This window comes from Leptodactylus fuscus, chromosome 5 (genome assembly GCF_031893055.1).
Source record: "Leptodactylus fuscus isolate aLepFus1 chromosome 5, aLepFus1.hap2, whole genome shotgun sequence".
Taxonomy (NCBI): Eukaryota; Metazoa; Chordata; class Amphibia; order Anura; family Leptodactylidae; genus Leptodactylus; species Leptodactylus fuscus.
The window spans coordinates 174,423,665-174,435,548 of NC_134269.1; positions in this window are offsets into that span (position 1 = coordinate 174,423,665).

An 11,884-nucleotide genomic window follows, 5' to 3' on the forward strand; every position below is an offset into this window, starting at 1 on the left:
AACCAACCCCCGGAAGAAGACGCAAAGAAGACCCGCTCCTGAAGAAGATGGAGGCGACACTGGAGAGTTCTCTCGCAGCATCGGGGATGCCCCCAGTGTTGTTTGAGCGCTGGGGCCCGCCCCCAGTCTGAGAGATAACTCATTTGCATATCAGCGAAAATTGGGATTTGTATGGAAGACATCTAAAGGTAGAAGACGAATAGCCTTTCTTAAGGCTATTCCTACTTGTTAGGGACAAAAAAAATAAACTTTAACCTCGAATGACATTCCCTTTACACTCCACCGAGGTCTTAAGTGGAGTAGAATACCATACAATGGACATGAGGAATATAAAGTTGCTTCCTTTTCTTACAAATATGTAAACTATCGATGTTTCTTGTAAAGGATTCAGTCCAAAGTGTGGAATATGGGAAAAATCCCACAAAACAAGCAGGAGGTTAGATTGTTAGCCTCAGTGGAGACTGGTATTGGTGACAAGTTACTAGGCCTAAAGTGATATGAAAGGACCTAGGGGGTCAGTTAACCCTAGTGTTCGGGGACTCCATCCCCCTTTCTGCTTAAAATAGGCCGAAACCTGGTGGAAAACTGGCGGACCCCATTATAGTCTAGGAAGTTTGCTGATAAGGTTCGAAAACCCAAACATTATCGTGAACCTAATGTAAGAAGAAGCAAACCATGGGACATCAGGTACACAACTAACCCATTCACCATCATAGACCACCAAGTGTGTTCCCTTTAACCCCTTTCCCTACCAATAACTACCAACGATAATATGAAAATCTGTTAGGAATTTTCATAGTGAATGTGATATATGTAAAACCAATTCACTGGCAAGAAATGTGATTCAATATGGAAATCTCCAAAGTAAACATGGCTGGGGAGCGATTTCACTTTTCTCTTCGGCGGCAGGAAGGCACGATACATACTTAATGCTAACTAATATCTGCTTGGATTAAACTTTTGCTCCCGCTAATGTAAATGGAGAGCGGGCCCATTTTAGGTATATGGAAACCTCGCTAAAATAATTATCCATATATTGAATTGTAGTCCCGTTAATAATAACAAATATGTGGTTGCACGCTGGAGGAACGTCTAAGTACATATCTGGCAGGATTCCAAGTATAAATATAATGAAGGACTCGCTACTGCAATCTAATTGATGCTGACTGCCGAGGAATGTAATGTGGGAAGCAGAATGGAGATAATCTAAAATAAACATTATTGATGAAATTGTTGATTGAGAAAATCCATTACTCCACATTATTCATTTATAGAATGTATGATATGTCTGCGCTTAATCTGCTTTTCTAAATAAGCTGTAGTATATTTAATCAACAAAATTTCTTCAGCGAAAATTTTAATTGGGTGGAATCATTTTGCATATCAGTTTAATCTAATTTTATGGATGCAAGTCTGTGACATTAATTCTAAAAGACTAAGAAAGCAGGATCTTTTTTATATACATACAGTATACACAGTGAAAGTTTGTGAACGTTTCCTATTAATTGAAAGCAACTGACCCTAACTTTACCAAATTATCTGCTAATCCTAAAATTAGGCCCCGTATTGCATATTGCCTTTGTTGTGTTCTTTTGAGACAAAGTCAGGAATTCATTTAAAAGAAAGGAAACATCTAAGAGCTTCCTTTATATTTACTATTCCTTTTCAAGACAAACCTGACTCTGGCTCAGTAGCAAAATCTAGAAAAAAAATGTTGCATTTCCACAATGGGGGGCCTTAGCCTAAGGACCCACGGGGTGTAAATGCCACGATTTGCCCGCACTGGAAATGTTGCGGAAAAAATTGCAGCGTTTTACAGTCAGGGAAAAGTGGATTGGATTCTAGTGAATCCCATGCCCGGTAAAAACTTTGCGGTAAAAACTGTAGTGTGGACACACCACGATTTCCAAAACCGCTGCGGTTTTGGAAATCGATGCATGTCAGGGCTCGTTCACATCTGCGCCCGATCTCCGTTCATGCAGGTTTCCGTTTCCTGCACAAAACTGAGCAGGAGACGGAAACCTGCAGGACTCTTTCAAACCCATTCATTTGAATGGGTTTGAAAGATGTCCGGCCGTGAGTAAATCAGACACAGAGTCAGACATGCAGTACTCTGTGTCTGGTTTTAAAAAAATGGTTTTGCGGCAGAGAGCATAAAAAGCTCACCAGCGAATACGGCCGGACCTGGTCTGACAGCTCAGAACGGACTCTGGGCGCTAGTGTGAACCTAGCATTAGGGTTGAGCCGATCTTGAGATTTCAAGATCGATTTTAAAATCCGATTTCCAATCATTTTCCAGCCAATCTCGATCCCGATCTCGATCGTGAAATTTTCTCGATCGCCGATCGGAATCCAATCTTTTCCGATCCCGATCCTCAACCCCAGTCAATGCTTTTCTATGGGAAAAGTCACTTTTGGGGTTGAGCCGATTTTGAGATAACCTCCGATCTCGATCCCACTGGAAAAGATCGGGTCGGAATTCCGATCGCGATCGTGAAATTTACTCGATCGCCGATCGGAATCCGATCTTTTCCGATCCCGATCGCTCAACCCTACCTAGCATCAATTGTACCTACGGAAACACTGGCGGTTTCCCCAAACAGAAAGTCCGCAGAGGAAACTTCTGTCTAAAGCGCTGCAGGAAGAACTGCGATGTGTTGCCACCCCGTTTTTTCCCCGCAGCGCTTCTTTGCTGCAGACACCCTCTGGTGCTTTAGCCTATAGGTTGACATACTTTGTCTGTTCACAAATATGTGATATTGAATCATTTTACTTACCTCCCAACCATCCCGGATTCTGCGGGACATTCCCGGATTCGGTATCCTGTCCCGCAGTCCCAGTCAGAAGGAGGTAAGTCCCGGTTTCAACTCATCTGTGTCCTCTTTGGACCTATGTTCAGTCCAGTATATGCAACTGATACAGACTAAATATTTGGCACACACCCCACTGTGTGAAACCAAACTAAGTAAATAGATGGAGATTTTTTGTGATGATCCCATTTAAAGAGTAAAACCAGCTTCAAATTCTGTCCTTGCATTGTGTGTACTTTGTGTGTTTTGGGGGTTTTTTTACATAAAAAATTTGAATATCAATATTTTATAACCTTTAAAACATTTGCCATACATATTAGATTTTGATGGCCATTTCAGTTGACAGTCAGCTGTGAAAACATTGCAAACACAGGAGTGGCAGTAGATTTTAGTCTGCCAAAAGTATATAAGCTGAAAATAGTTAAAAGTACAATACTATACCGACTTTAACACAAAATTCTATTTACTATCCAAATATACTAACTATATCACATACATGATCTAAAGCTTTGGAGAACACCTTTCTATACATGGTTTGTAGTTAATGTAATATAATATATGTATAATGTGATGTATATTCCAGTACAACTTTTTCTCCAAAATTGCAATCACAGAAGGAATTCCCATATCAATGTGTTTATAGCTACATATTGTTAAATATAATACATGGCAAGCTATTAAGTTTGAGATCTGGATGATTTATTTATTATTGCAGTTTCTTGAATGCATAAAACATTCTTATACACAACTGGTATTCCATTCAGACGGCGTACAGTATGTTACTTAATGCATAGGATCAGCCAGTTTCTCCAGTCAAAAAAGTGTCAAAAACTGAACAGCGTAATATCAAACCAAAATTTCTGGCAAACTTTGTAACTATCCAAGTTCAATTGCATGAAATGTTCTTGGTGTCGATCAGCGAAAATAGTATTAAAAGACTGAAGAAGAACCCATTATAGTCCGGCTGAACATATTACTGCACCTGTGAGTACAAACCATGATCATTTAATAATATATACAACATAATAGAATACTGTACAGCTCAACAAACTCTGAGAATTCCCTCTGCAGAAGGCATCATAAGGCTAAGGCCTCATGATGTGGAATCGCTGCGTTTTTGTCCGCTGCGTTTGATAGTAATAGCAAAGTGAAAGATTTAATTTCATCTTATACATATTGCAGAAAAAAAAAGCCACAGAAGAGCAGAATTTTTAGAAATTTACCATGTCAATTTTAGCTGCGGAATTGTAAGCTTTTTCCCTACAGTTTTAATAGATAGCAAAAAATTGTTTATTCCATAGGTTTTTTTTTGTAGCTTGTGAGAGGGTGACTCCAGGCAGAGTGATGGAGCCCCGCTATATCAGACCCAAGGTCTGACCTATGTGTGGTCCAGTGTGGTTATTGGTTATTCTATCATCTTGACTTTGGACCTACTATTGGGATCACACTATGTGTATGAAACCTATGTTTTCTCTTCCCCTTATGTGTGCTATTTTTTTTGTATTTGTGGTCCACTGTGGGTCTGGAGTAGGCTTCAGACCCAGATGTGGGTCATATGTCATAGGCTGAAGAGCCTGCACTTCAAGGCAGATACAGGGAGTGAGAGGAAGTGCCTGGGTCTGTCCTGTTAACCTGAGTCCAGCGAGACTGTGTCACGCTTGTTGGTTTGTACGTGTGGCTGTTAGTAAGCCACACGTATAGTTAGGTTATTATTGCTGTTTAGTTAGTTGTTCAGATGAGCAGGATTTTGTTTCTTATTGTTTTGCATGAAGTTAAGGCTGTATTTTATTTTGCTCATTTTGTGCCTTAAGTCAAGCTTTATTTATTTTCCCATTTTTTCTAAATAAACCAGTTTCCTGCATGTTTTATGTCCGTCTTTGACTGGTTGGGTCTGCACCACTGCTGCGACCAAGCTACCTTCCCCACAAGATGAATTTTGCTAAGTGTTGCCTTAGCCTAAGTCTATACTGAAAGGGAAAGATAATGTACTGTGAGAAGGTGACAGGCAGAGTGCCAGAGTTCAGATATCTCAGCCCCAGGTTTCTGACATATGTGTGGTCCACAGTGGATCTGGAGTAGGCCTCAGCCCAGATGTAGATCTTTGGCTCATTTTTGGGCCAGAAAAGGCTACAGATCCTGCATTGCAGTGCAGTTCCATGAGGTGAAAGGAGGTGTGTGGTTCTGTCCTGTAACCCTGAGTCCGGTGAGGTTATATTGCCCCTGTATTTTTCGTGTGGCTGGAAGAAAGCCACATGTATAGTAAGGTTATCCGTTCTGTTTAGTTAGTGGCTCAGACGAGCAGGTATTTATTTTGTTTTTGCTGACGTTAAGGCTGTATTTTGTTCTGTTTATTTTGTGCCTGAAGTCAAAGTTTATTTAGTTTCCTGTTTTTTTTCTAAATAAACCAGTTTGCGGCATATTTTATGTCCCTGTCTTGACTGTTTGGGTCCACACCACTGATTCTACCGAGCTAACTTCCCCACACTACTGGTTTACTGAACCATGTCAAACCTGTACAACGCTTGGAGAAGGGGACGTGAGCACAATGTCAATATACAGTATTCCTTTACTGATTAATAACAGGAAATCATAAGGCATACAGATCCCAAAACTATGGTTCTAGAAGATCACAAGCAGTGGGCTGCTGTAGTACCTTTAACAATTGCTATTGCATAGAAAGTGATTGAAGATGTAATTACTGCTGATGGATCTTGCCAAAGTCATGCATACTGAATAAATACCGACGCTGTGGAAGGAAAGGCTTAGATAAATAACATTAAATAATGTATTCCAGATTTGTAGTACCATATAAAAAAAATAGATGATGAATGAACATGTATACACACCTTTTTTGAAGGGGGAAAAAACTAAAGTATAAGGTTTTATTTACTTCTGCTTTGTGACTTTGGAAGACTCGCAGTATCTAAGATGTGTCATGAGGTCTCATTTGAATCACATGAATAGCATTTTATAGTAACATAACATAGTTAGTAAGGTTGGATAAAGACACAAGTCCGTCCAATAAACCTACCATGTTTATCTGGATGAAGTCTAAAAAAGGAAAATCTGATAAATCAGATACCAGTTGCCCCATTAGGGGGAATAAAATTCCTTCATAACACCAAATACAGCAATAAATCCTGGGATCAACATCCTATCCCAAAATACTAGTTACCCATAACTTGTGATACCTGTTCTTTCAAGAAAGACATCCAGGCCATTGATCAGCAACTTTAGTAAAATGATATGTGTAATAAACAGAAGATTTGGAACCAATGTGGCACCTAAACTGTTTGACTTTGGGCCACCGCCAAAGACTGTTCTCCCTGGTCTTCACCATTTATCTCTCGTAAGGGGATTTTCTCTTCCTAGAAGGAAGATTAGCTGGTCACTATCTCTCAGATTGGTCCTGGAGTAAGAGGCAGATGATGAAAGGCCAGAGATATGCCAGTGCCGAACACCAGAGGGACAAGCAAATAATCACAGAGAATAGATTGAAGGTCTGTGGCAGGTAACATGAGATCAAGTCATAAACTAGCGAGAAGGTCAGGACGGTCCAACTCCGATTCACAAGTCAATTACAATCAAAGGTCCATGAGTAGGAAGAGAACAGGATCAATAATAAAGGCAAAGAACAGACCAGGGTCAATAATAAGAATCCAACATTAGTGATGTGACATAAAACCCCCTGCTGAGTATATTGAGCAGATATAAGTAGACCAGTGGACAATGCCTTTAATGCACATGTAATGGCGCATGATCATACAAAGCCATAACAGGACTGCCATACAGTTGCATAGGGCCTCCACTATACCTCCATATACCTCTAATTTTATGTAGAAGCTCATGGATTTTCCATACATTCTGCATTGGATGGAGCATGTAGGGACTACTGTTAAATTGTAAACACCTGTTCAAGTTATATGACCATCCAATGGATGGAATTTGCTAATATCAGCACAACAAGGGATTATAACGGGGGCCACACGGTGGCTCAGTGGTTAGCACTGCAGCCTTGCAGCACTGGGTCTTGGTGTTCAAATCCCGCCAAGGGCAAAAAACCATCTGCAAGGAGTTTGTATGTTCTCCCCGTGTTTGCATGGATTTCCATCCCATATTCTAAAAAGACATACTGAAAAAATGTACATTGTGAGCTCTATGTGGGCTCACAATCTACATTTAAAAAAAAACAAAAAAAAAACAAGGGATTATAACTACAATCCTGTAATCTACCATGTTAGTGGTTCAATAAACTAAATGTAATTTGGAAAAAGTCAGATTTTAGCAAATCAAAAAAGAATTGGATTGTTTGGATTAGCCGATGACTAGTAAGTCCTGTTAGATTGTTGACTTAGCTGTGACTAAGTATACAGGAGAACAATAGGCTCAATGAGTGTCCAGTCTAAGACCAATTTAATTAAAGCAATGATCTTTACTAGAATGTTCTTCATAAACGAATGTAAGCAAAGTAATATTTACTGTTCCAGTAGAAAATCTCCCTTCTTGGCCTACCTCTTTGTGGTGCTAAATAATGGGCTATGGTTTCCTTAAATGTGGGTGGTTTAAGCTGGACTACAAACATTCAATTCCCAATGTACTGCTTTCCAATTTCGATAACCAAACCTGTTCCTTCTCATTAGTGGAGGGGGGGGGGGGAATAAATCACAGATACCATATAAAAAATGGGATACAGAAAAATTTAGGCTTAATTTATCTTGTTCAAATGAATTTAATGCAGATATGTCTATGTTTTTTCATACAGTTAATAAATAAAATGAATGGACTAATCCCAAAGACGGGTCCTCTTTAAATTAGAATCACAAGTCAAAGTCACCTGGTGGAGAAAATGAGAAAAGAGTTTAGTAAATGTGAATAATAAGTTGCCAAGGTTAAAAGAAAGAGTTAAAAAAAAATCTAAATTTTTGCTTTTTATTGAAGAAGAATAAATATTTATATTTTTATTACAATACTGTCCTAATTGTGGATGAAAATAGGCATTTTCAGTCAAAAGTGGTTAATAAATTATAAATAATCCATTTTAATTAGAATAATTTGAAGTAATTTGAATAATTTTTTAAATTTTTTTTCAATCAATTTAAGATTTTAGGAATAGTTTGATCCCTAAGAATGCTGTGATTTAATTTTTCATCACATGACTTTTTTTTTTTTTTTTACAAGGTAGCTGTATGAGAGCTTGTTTTTTTGTGTTATGAGTTGCATTTTGAGTGTATCACTTGTAGAAGCTTACCCTGTTTTCACATGGCTGAGTTTCACCCATATTTTTACCAGCCTGAATATCATGCTGGGAGAGGGACTCCAGTAATTTAGTCCTGCACTATAATCCTCACAAGACAGTATGTCACAGGGATGCAGGGACTATTGGCATCCTACTAATATTATAAATGTGAAAGTTTGGATGTTTATGTGTTTGTTACTCAATCACACAAAAACAGCTGAACGGATTTGGATGAAATGTGGCATATCGATAGTTTGTAAACTCGATTAACACATAGGCTACTTTTTATCTTGGTAAATGACATAGTTTCATGACTGTTATGAATTTATGTTCATATACTATATTAAACTGCTATTGCCAGCAGCTTATCTCAGCTAATTGGAGTTTTCTGATAAAGCCAGGGCTGTTATCTCTCTATGTAAACACATAGATAACCCTGATTCCATTGTGTACAAGCATCTATATATTATCTAATCTGCTCCAGGCAGTGCTGACACACTGGATGGGAAAACACCTTTAATCTAAATTGGCAGTTTGCCAATTTTAAGCATGCCGGGGGGGGGGGAAAGAAAATCTAATTTGTCACAAAATTGTAAAACAACAAGAACTATGAAGGTAGCTAGAAGTCAACAGACTTCTCAAGCAGAGGTCAGGAGGATCATCGACGCCAACAGCACACTCATTATATGGCATCCCAGCAATCTGCCCAGATGCTGGAACAATCACGGGCACAGCGCGAGGAACGAGTTCAGTGACAGGCCAGCTTGACAGCTGCTGAAACGCCGGAGCAGGCGGATCGACAGCAGCAATTTTCTGAATATAGGCGGATCATTAATGCCAACAACATGCAGATGAAGTTACTGGCAGAGGCTAACTATACTGCTAGGAGTCCTTCTCCAGACATGATGTTCAGGGCAGTAAATCCAGCATACACACGGACCAAGCTTCACAGTGAATCTTGGGTTTGTGAATGCTGGTTTACTCTAATGTATTGATTAAATAATAATATGGTAAAAAGGGTTAATGATAACTAGATTAAATTAATTGTCTATCCTATAGACGTGAAAGAGATTTTGCCGTGACTCCAAATGTCTGTACGTTAGTGTAGGTTAGTAAAGTAAAAGAGTACAAGAAGTGAATTGCTTAAATTCCCCACAGGATTATCTGCTTAGTATATTTATTGTGCAGGAACCCTAGAGCTTTACTCATTGTATGCCTACACATTGCAAAGAAAGTAAATACCAAGACTCTTCTTTTAGAAAAGGTATACAGAGTGTTTTCCAGGGTGTATATACTTTATGTGACAGCTGTGTGTGGTGGATAGTTTAGCAGTTTATTTTAAGGATTGAAAATATGAGAAGCTTAAAAGAAATAGAAATCACACAGCAGCATGTGAACCAGGCCCAACAAGGACACTGCAATGTACGTTTTTGTTGCATGCCTTAAATCACCTTATAATTTACACTTTTGGCTGGAGCCGTTGTCCATTTACCACTAAGTGGATTTCCACTAGTGTTGGGCTAACCAATACACAAGCCAAGTTCTTTGGAAATAGATACTTCTATTTAGAGTAGAGGGCAAGAGTAGCGCTGTGGCTGGTGTGTAAGCAATTCGAGGAACTACACACCCATGAAAACAGGTGCAGGGGTCCTGACCAGCACCGCACCTCTCAAGAGGCGACCTGAAGCGACCGCTTCAGGCGGCACTATGCCAGGGCCCCGGGGGGGTGACATTTTTGCTGACCTAAGCCAGTCCAGGACAAGCTGTCCTGGACTGGCTTAGCATCACCGTCTCGGCAGCCCTGCATGGGAGGCCCTGTGGACGCAGCGCTGCTCCAGCGGCCTCCCCTCACACTTAGCAGAGAGCAGGTCCTCTCCCTGCCTGCTCTCTGCCTGCTAACACCACCCCGCCCCTCCGCCCCCTCCTCCCGGGGAGGGAAGGGGCGACTTTCTGTCGTCCGCCTCAGGCGGCAAAAAAGCTAGGTTCACCCCTGGTCCTGACAGTCTAAAATTGGTGGCCTTTCTTAAGTATAGATAATTTTTACATCAATTTTGAAAAAATAGATATGTTTAAATAAGCAAAAAGAGTTGGCACTTTAAGAGGGTGAAAAAGCAACACACCGCTCCATAGGTTGTGTCTGGTAATGCTGACACAAGTCTTTTTGAAGTGAAAAAGGGCTGGATTGCATGGATAGGTGTGGCCCTGTTGTTGAGAAACCTGCTATGTGTTCTAATCCTGGACACTTAGGTTTGGTATTGAATATTTATGTAGTCTAGCAGTGCTAATATAGGTTTTTATCAAGAAATGTGAAAACCAGAATATATTTCTTAGAGCAGGTCACTGTATGAAAAACCTAGAAGAAAAGAGACGTTTCCAGTACATCTAGTGGGGCACTGTAGAGTTTGGGCTTTGTAATGAACCTCATTAGGAGACACCGGAGAAGACTTGGAAGAAATGGTGTTCATTATCCGTAGCCTGGAAAGGAAGAAAGGACACTGCTGGACTCCTGGGCATGGGAAAGTCCAAGTATAACAGATTGCTGCAGGCTTCAACTGGCACATATGTGAACAGGTGAATTCCCTAGAGAGCCCCTCTTCCTAACAAAATCTGCAACAACGAGAAAACTGCATTTCTGCAACGTGGGGCCTTAGCCTAAAACGGAAAATCTTCTGTGTTGGACTGTACTTCTTCCTCTATCATTCTGTCAAATCCAGGAAAGATGGCAATTCTGTGAACTAAATCTCCTAAAAATTGCCCTTAAGACACCTATTTTGTTTAGTAAAGCTTCTACAGCAGTGTTTCCTATCATTTTCAGACTCGAGGCACCTCCTGAACAGAAAAAAAAATATCTTGGGGTACCCCTATCAAATAATTCTTACCAAAATACAAAAAAACTTCTTAAGGCTAAGGCCCCATTGAGCGGAAATGCAGTGCTAAAGCGTTGTGGGAAGAACTGTATTGCGGTTCTTCCCTCAGCACTTTCAACAGAAAGTTCATGGAGTTTTCCTCCACGGACTTTATGTTACAATTATATCTATTGGAAAGCCGCTGGCATTTCCGTAGATATAATTGACATGCTTTGATTTTCAAAATTGCGACAGTTTTGGAAATAGAAGCATGTCCGCGCTGCGATTTTTTCCATGATGTGGGCAAAGTGCTTTTCCACTAAAGTTTTTTTCTGCAACAATTTTTTGCTGCGGCCCACTACGTGAAAACTTGGCATAAAGGTGTTGTCTAGAGATGAGCGAACAGTGTTCTATCGAACTCATGTTCGATCGGATATTAGGCTGTTCGGCATGTTCGAATCGAATCGAACACCGCGTGGTAAAGTGCGCCATTACTCGATTCCCCTCCCACCTTCCCTGGCGCCTTTTTTGCTCCAATAACAGCGCAGGGTAGGTGGGACAGGAACTACGATACCGGTGACGTTGAAAAAAGTAGGCAAAACCCATTGGCTGCCGAAAACATGTGACCTCTAATTTAAAAGAACAGCGACGCCCAGCTTCGCGTCATTCTGAGCTTGCAATTCACCGGGGACGGAGGTTTCCGTCCAGTTAGCTAGGGCTTAGATTCTGGGTAGGCAGGGACAGGCTAGGATAGGAAGGAGAAGACAACCAACAGCTCTTATAAGAGCTAAATTCCAGGGAGAAGCTTGTCAGTGTAACGTGGCACTGACGGGCTCAATCGCCGCAACCCAGCTTTCCCAGGATCCTGAATGGAATACACTGACAGTGTATTCCTGTATACCCGATATATACCCCCGATACCCGTTCCAACGGTGTGCCCCCCCACCTTCACCCCAGAAATACCCTGCAAGTCCCCTAGCAATAGAATTGGG